The sequence below is a fragment of the Arachis hypogaea genome, chromosome 18 (genome assembly GCF_003086295.3).
Source record: "Arachis hypogaea cultivar Tifrunner chromosome 18, arahy.Tifrunner.gnm2.J5K5, whole genome shotgun sequence".
NCBI lineage: Eukaryota > Viridiplantae > Streptophyta > Magnoliopsida > Fabales > Fabaceae > Arachis > Arachis hypogaea.
In genome coordinates this window covers 21,403,668-21,411,877 of record NC_092053.1, presented here as the reverse complement: position 1 = coordinate 21,411,877, position 8,210 = coordinate 21,403,668, and positions in this window count along the sequence as shown.

Sequence of the window (8,210 nt, the reverse complement as noted above, 5' to 3'; positions counted from 1 at the left end):
CTAGTGCTTCGAAGTCCCAAATGCATGCTTGTGAACAGATATGCCACATATATTAGTTAGATATCCTAGTTTAGCACATATAGACACCTAGAGTATGCCAAGAAGCATAGTCAGTCAGTCCCTCAGGCTCTACAAGAACGAACTGCTCTGATACCATAATGTAACACCCTACCACACAGAGCTTTACACTTAAACCGTAAAACAGAGGTGGTGTAGTATTACGACCTCTGAAAATAAAATTTATATAATAATAGTTGAAAGAATTTAATAATCGAAGAGTCTTGAAGGAAAGCTTAAGCAACAAGTCGCAAAAGAAAAGCGCATCGCTCACGTGAACAGAAATTTAAATTGGAAGAAAAGCAAAGATATATCTACATAAGGGTTAGAATATCAAAGGTACAAAATATCAAGCCCTGAGATCGACCTGCGGAGCCAATGCCGACCGGAGAATATCACACACACACACACATCCCAAAATGAACTCAAATACATATAACACGTTCCTATTTCTCCTTGAAACCTCTAGGAGGAAAAAAAGTAAAGCATATGTGGAGGAGAAGTCTATATACATAGATATACATAACAAAATATCAAAATATAGCATCCCAACTTCGCTTCCAATTCGAACTCTAGACGCCTAGTGAGGTGCCTCTTGACTTGTATCTGAAAATGACAACATATGTATGGAATGAGAACCAGAGATTCTCATCATGGTAAAGGTGCCGACGTACATAAGATATAAGGTCCCGAAAAAGCCAGAGGCAATCCTAGAACTCCGACATTCAGATTAAAAACTTAGAATTATAGATTAAACCAGAAACAAGGTAAACTAGCTAAGGTACTTAGGTTCTAATCCAAATACAACTTAACCCTCACCATTCTCACTCTCCTTCAACCCTCCAAAACTCCAATGAAACTACCCTCGTCACTCCTCCGCCAGACAAGGAATCTCTCAGTTGCATAGACATAATAATACATACAAAAAAAATACAAATAAAATATAGTTACAACAAACAGAATATAGCAGTTAAGCATAGATTATCAAGTAGGCAATCCCAAGTAATGAAAACTCAAACAAAATAGACAAATGTATATGATGTATGCCTGTCCTATGGTCGATAAGTCTCATCTGTCGGTTATATAGCCAAACCCGACATGTCCGGTAGCTAACCCTGGACAGCCCGTCCATACGCGCATCTCCAAGAGTCTATGCATAGCCTTTACAATCAATCATCAAAATCAGCTCATTGGGGGAATTTTCGGGGAGTTAAAGTGCCTGGCCACATCTTGCAACGTAAGGTTAGCAGAGTATCAAGTCTCAACTTGGAGCGAGTGGTGGCTAGCTGTTGCATCTACCCAAGAAAACTCGTATCTCATATAAAAGAAGTGCAATAAGCCAAATATTCCTTCAAATTCGATCAATCATTATCATTACGGCCATTATTCATCACATAATTAATGTTCCTTCACTTTTCATCACAGATCACCACTTCACAATCTTTTTTCACTTCTAAGTTACCACCCTTTATAGGTTTACTCCCCCTTCACTATAGTAAGAACTAAATTTTTTAGACTTCAGAAGGTAACTATAGAGGTTTGGAAGTTCGAAGATAGGTTAAAATCACAAAAATCCACTTTTCCCAAAAATAGGGGTTCTGTGTACGCATGCTGTGTTTCACATACGCGAAGGTGTCTTTTACTATCCTCGCATACGAGACCCTTGTCCGCGTACACGAGCCCCTTGGGTAGGGAAAACTTCTTGCGTCGCGTGACACTGCCCGCGTATGCGAGCCTGTAAGTTTCCCCATTCGCATACGGGTGCACACGTCCGCATACGAAAAACATCTGGGCAGAGCCCAGGGTCTGCATCGCGTGTGTGTTCACGTACGCATACCCTCCATAAGTGTCAAAAAGCTGTTAAGTGGTGCGGTAATTTATAACCACAAACTAACCGGCAAGTGCACCGGGTCGTACCAAGTAATACCTCAGGTGAGTGAGGGTCGATCCCACGAGGATTGAAGGACTAAGCAACAATGGTTAATTGATTTACTTAGTTAGGCAAACAGAAAGTAGTGTTTGAGAGTTCAAAGACATTAAACAATAGAAAGAATATTAAAGAAAGGCAAGTAAATACGTTGGGAATAAAGTATGGAGAAACAGTTAAGGCTTCAGAGTTATCTATTTTCTGGATTGACTTTTCTTATTAATTTATTTTAATCATGTAAGATTTAATTCATGGCAACTATATGTGACTAGATCCTAATTCCTTAGACCTTTCTAGTCTCCTCTAAAATTCATCAACAGCCAATTCCTTGGTCAATTAATCCCAATTAGGGGGTGAAGTTCAATTCTAGTTATATGCCACAAAAATCCTAATTACCCAAATATAAAAGGATTATATGTCACGTATCCCGCTAAATTCAGATAAACTAGAAATTTAGAAGAAGTTGTTTTCAAGCTGTTATTCAAGTAAAGAGCTTTTCCAAGTTATATAAGAACTCAATTAGAAAGAGGGTCATACTTCCGTTCCACCCAAATTCTTAAGATAAAGAACGAAAACAATTCTTAAATATAAATCAAAACATGAATTAAAATAGAAAATAATATTATCAATCCATACCATACATAGAGCCCCTAACCTTAACAGTGGAGGTTTAGTTGCTCATGGCTCAGAGAGAAAAATAAGGATTCTCATAAAATGTATTTTGGTAGTCTGGAATGGAATCCTCTCCAGGTCCATGAAAAGTTGAATAATGTTCACCTTTTATATCTAATCCTAATTAATTTAAAATCTATCTTCTAAAACTAAAATATATCATTTCCTATTTTAAAATAAAAATTAAAGTTTAAATCAAAATTAAATAAAGTAATCAGCATGTCTTCAATTGATGGATGGAGACCACTTGCTTCGTAGGGTCCACGCCTAACTTGGAGTGGGCATAACCATTCTTGTGTGACTCTCCCTTGAGTCTCTGCTATCATCTGGCTCTAGTCTATGTTTCTGGGCCGAAAACTGGGTTGAAACTTGGCCTGAAATCGCCCCCAGCATTTTCTGTGAATTCTGCACGTGGCGCATATCACGCGTACACGTTAGTCACGCGTACGCGTCGATGGCCTTTTTCGCGTGTCACGCGTATGCGTCAGGTACGCGCACGCGTCACTGAGCTACTTCGCTTTTCACGCGTACGCGTCGTACTGGAAAGCTCCAAATCACGTGTATGCGTCTGGTACGCGCACACGTCGCTCCTTGCTCCAAATCTCCTTGATTTCTTCTCTTTCTTTGCAGAAACTCCATCAAATTCATCCGAATGCTACCTAAAATAAACAGAATTGCACAAGACTCAAAGTAGCATCCGTAGTGGCTAAAAGATAATTAATTCTTGATTAAACTCAACAATTTAAATGCAAATTCACTAGGAAAAGATAGGAAAGATGCTCACGCATCACAACACCAAACTTGAATTGTTGCTTGTCCTCAAGCAACCAAACTAATATAACTTTAGGATGTGAATTTGCATGATAATGAGAGTTCAATTAAGCTCATGTCTCTTCTTATAGTAGGGTTTATAACTGCAATCCTGAATAGTTTTGGCATCTCACTCTCCTTTGAATCAGAAGGATGTCAATGTCGTTTGGAATTAGAATCCGGATAATATTATGAATTCTCTGATCCTTTGTAACTCAATTTAACCCTTGAACATAGTAATTTTTTTCTTTTCTTTGGTGCTTTGCACCTTGAGCCTAGCCGTGACTTTAAATGTTTTGTCTCAAGCTTTACTTGACACAGAAATACCACAAGCACTTAACTGGGGAACTCTTTTTGGAGTTTTGATTTTTCTTTCAGCTACTCCCAAGCAGTGGTGCTCAAAGCCTTTGGTATACTCTTCTAATTACAATTGATCTTGACTCTAAATATTTTGTCTCAAGGATTACTTGACATAAGAATACCACAAGTATATAACTAGGGAAACAACTCTTTGAGCTTTTAATCATGTCTGACCTCCCTAGTCATTGATGCTCAGAGCCTTGGACCTTGATTTTTTTGCTGTCTCTTTTGCTTCAAGGATTAAACTTCTATTTATTTCAGAGAAGTCATAATAATTCTCTAAATTCCTATTCCTTGTACATCAACATTCTTTGATTCAACTTTAAATATGCACTATTCATGTCATGCATTCAGAGTTACAGAAAATACCACCACATTTTAAGTGAATAAGACTACTCTTCAATATAAACTCAATTTCTCATGCAATACATCACGTCTTTTTATTTTTCTTTTTAGATTCAAGTTCAGTGAGTGGTACATGAGACAAATAACAGAATGAAACTAATTCAGATAAACTAAAAGTACTAAAGATCATGCAGGCAATCAAAGCAACAGAAAACTGAAAACAACAAAATAAGAACGGAAGAGAAATAGAATGAAAGGAACTCAACCACCTCAGTTATGCTAGTGGCCATCTCATTCCTCCATGAAGAACATTCATCTCCCTTTGGTGCTATTAAAATAAGCAGAAAAGCCATAAGTGAAGCGACAACACCAAACTTAAAGATTTGCTTGTCCTCAAGCAAAGAAGAACTGAAAACAGAGAGGGACATAGAAAGACAAAAAAATTAGTATGATGAAAGAAGAATAAAAGGATAAAAGATTAAGAGAGAATTAGGATTGGGGGTGGATGGTTTGAAATCAGGCGCTGAGGGGTTTAATTTGGGCGTCGCATGCGACGCGTACGCGTAAGGCACGCGTACGCGTGGATCGCGCGAATTTCAAGTGATGTGTACGCGTCTGGCACGCGTACACGTGGCCTTGGTTTGTGCGAATCGCGTGAAGGCAGCCGCGCGCACGCACAACTCTCTGCTCGCGTGGCCTGGGAATCAAAATTTTCAGATGACGCGTGCGCGTCATGCATGCGTACGCGTGGATGGCCAATTTCGGAAAGGACGCGCACGCGTCAGGGATGCGTACGTGTGATCAACTTTGTGCCTCTAGCACACTTCCAGCCCCAAGCCATCACAACTCTCTGCCCAAACATTCATTGACGCCGATTTTTAGGGTCACGCGTACGCGTCAGGGACGCGTACGTGTGATGCGGCTTATGCGCCCAGCACTGTTCCAGCCCCACTCCTGCTCAACTCTCTGTCCAATTTTATTTTTCACGCACACACGTATGACGCGTACGCGTCAGCAACGCTTGCGCGTCGTGTGCTCTCTCTCTTTTTTTTTTTGTGGGTGTGTGTGTCGCCTGAAGTGTTCGGTTCCTGTTATAAAATAGCTGCATGATTAGAAAAACAGTAAAAACTCAATAAAAATCAAATAAGTAATGAAACTACTACTACGAAGAATAACTAAGGATGCGAAATTATCGAGTTGCCTCTCGACAAGCGCTTCTTTAACGTCACTAGCTTGACGGTCAGTTCTGCTAATTCAGAAGATGAACAGACCTCTGGCAATTGATCTCGCCTCCAAGATAATGCTTCAACCTCTGGCTATTCACTGTAAATTTTCTGTCAGAATTCTCTTCCTGTATTTCCATATAACCATATGGTGAAGCTCTGGTAACCACAAACGGTCCTGACCACCGGGATTTCAGCTTCTCGGGAAAGAGTTTGAGCCTTGAATTATACAAAAGCACTCTCTGTCCTGGCTCAAAGACTCTGATGGCAATCTTCTTGTCATGCAGTAACTTGGTTCTCTCCTTATAGAGCTTGGCATTCTCATAGGTTGAATATCTGAATTCATCAAGCTCATTCAACTGAAGCATTTGCTTGATTCCTGCAGCTTCTGAATCAAGATTCAGATATCGGATTGCCCAGTAAGCTTTATGCTCCAACTCAACTGGCAAGTGACAGGCTTTTCCATAGACCAACTGATAAGGGAACATGCCAATAGGAGTCTTGTAAGCTGTCCGGTATGCCCAGAGAGCATCATCAAGCTTCCTAGACCAGTACTTTCTTGAAATAATGACGGTCTTCTCTAGAATCCGCTTGAGTTTCCTGTTGGAAACTTCAACCTGTCCACTTGTCTGAGGGTGATAGGGGGTTGCCACTTTATGAAGGACTTCATATCTCTGCAGAAGAGAATCCAGCTGTCTATTACAGAAGTGACTTCCTCCATCACTAATGAGTGTCCTTGGGACACCAAATCGGCTAAAGATATATCTCTGAAGAAAGCTCATTACCACCTTGGCATCATTGGTGGGCAGAGCCACAGCTTCCACCCACTTGGACACATAATCAACTGCCACTAGAATATAGTTGTTTGAATGTGAGGGTGGGAATGGTCCCATGAAATCAATACCCCACACATCAAACAACTCAACCTCAAGAATCCCCTGCTGTGGCATTTCATGATTGGAAGGGAGATTTGTGGCTTTTTCACATCTGTCACAGTGCTTCACAAATGCTCTTGAGTCTCTGAAGAGAGTCAGCCAGTAAAACCCGCTCTGAAGGACCTTTGTAGCTGTCCTTTCACCACCAAAGTGGCTTCCATACTCAGAACCATGACAGTGCCAAAGAATCTGCTGTTTTTCTTCATCTGGGATGCATCTCCGGATGATACCATCTGAACACCTTTTAAAAAGGTATGGTTCCTCCCAAATGTAGTACTTTGCATCAGTCAATAGCTTCTTCACTTGTTGCCTACTGTACTTCCTTGGAATAAAATTCATGGTCTTATAATCTGCAATGTCTGCAAACCATGGAGCCTGCTGAATGAGGAATAATTGCTCATCCGGAAACGTCTCAGTCACAGCTGTGGGTGGTTGTACTCCTGCTTCAAGCTCAATTCTGGAGAGATGGTCAGCTACTTGATTTTCTGACCCTTTCCTGTCTTTTATCTCAATATCAAACTCCTGAAGGAGTAACACCCATCTGATTAATCTTGGTTTAGAGTCCTGCTTGGTTAGAAGGTACTTCAAAGCAGCATGATCAGTATAAATAGTAACCTTAGAACCAAGTAAATAGGACCTAAACTTATCAACAGCATACACAACAGCTAATAATTCTTTTTCTGTAGTTGTGTAATTCTTTTGGGCAGCATTTAACACACGACTGGCATAGTAAATGACATGTACAAGCTTACCATGCCTCTGTCCTAAAACAGCTCCTATAGCAAAGTCACTAGTATCACACATTAATTCAAATGGTAAATCCCATTCAGGGGGAGCTATGATGGGAGCAGAGGTAAGGTTTGCTTTCAGAGTTTCAAAGACAAAAGGAACATCAGCAACTAGCAGGTTGCTTAATGGTTTAGCAATTTTAGAAAAATTCTTTATAAATCTTCTATAAAATCCTGCATGACCCAGGAAACTCCTGACTGCCTTAACATTAGTTGGTGGTGGTAATTTTTCAATTACCTCCACCTTTGCTCTATCAACCTCAATTCCCTTACTTGAAATCTGATTCCAAGGACAATACCTTCTGTAACCATAAAATGACATTTTTCCCAATTTAAAACAAGGTTTGATTCTTGACACCGTTTCAAGACAAGAGATAAATGCTTAAGGCAAGATTCAAAAGAATTACCAAAAACAGAAAAGTCATCCATAAATACCTCAATGAACTTTTCAACCATATCAGAAAAAATTGAAAGCATACACTTCTGAAAAGTTGCTAGAGTATTGCAAAGTCCAAAAGGCATTCTCCTGTAGGCAAATACTCCAAAGGGGCACGTGAATGTTGTCTTCTCTTGATCTTGAGGGTCCACTGCAATTTGATTATATCCAGAATATCCATCTAGAAAATAGTAAAATGCATGACCAGCTAACCTCTCAAGCATCTGATCAATGAAAGGCAGGGGGAAGTGATCCTTCCTGGTAGCAGTGTTGACCCTCCTGTATGTGATTGTTCTTGTAGGAATAAGCTCATTCTCTTCATTCTTGATCACTGTCATCCCTCCTTTCTTGGAAACTACCTGCACAGGACTTACCCAAGGACTGTCAGAAATAGGGTAAATAATACCTGCTTCCCATAGTTTCATCATCTCTTTTTGGACCACCTCTTTCATAGTTGGATTGAGTCTCCTTTGTGGTTGCACAACTGGTTTAGCATCATCTTCAAAGAGGATCTTGTGCATACACTTGGTTGGACTAATCCCTTTCAAGTCACTAATGGTCCACCCAATAGCTGTTTTATGGCTCCTGAGCACTGAAATAAGCACCACTTCCTCTTCAGGCTTCAGGAAAGAGCTAATAATCAATGGATAGGAACCA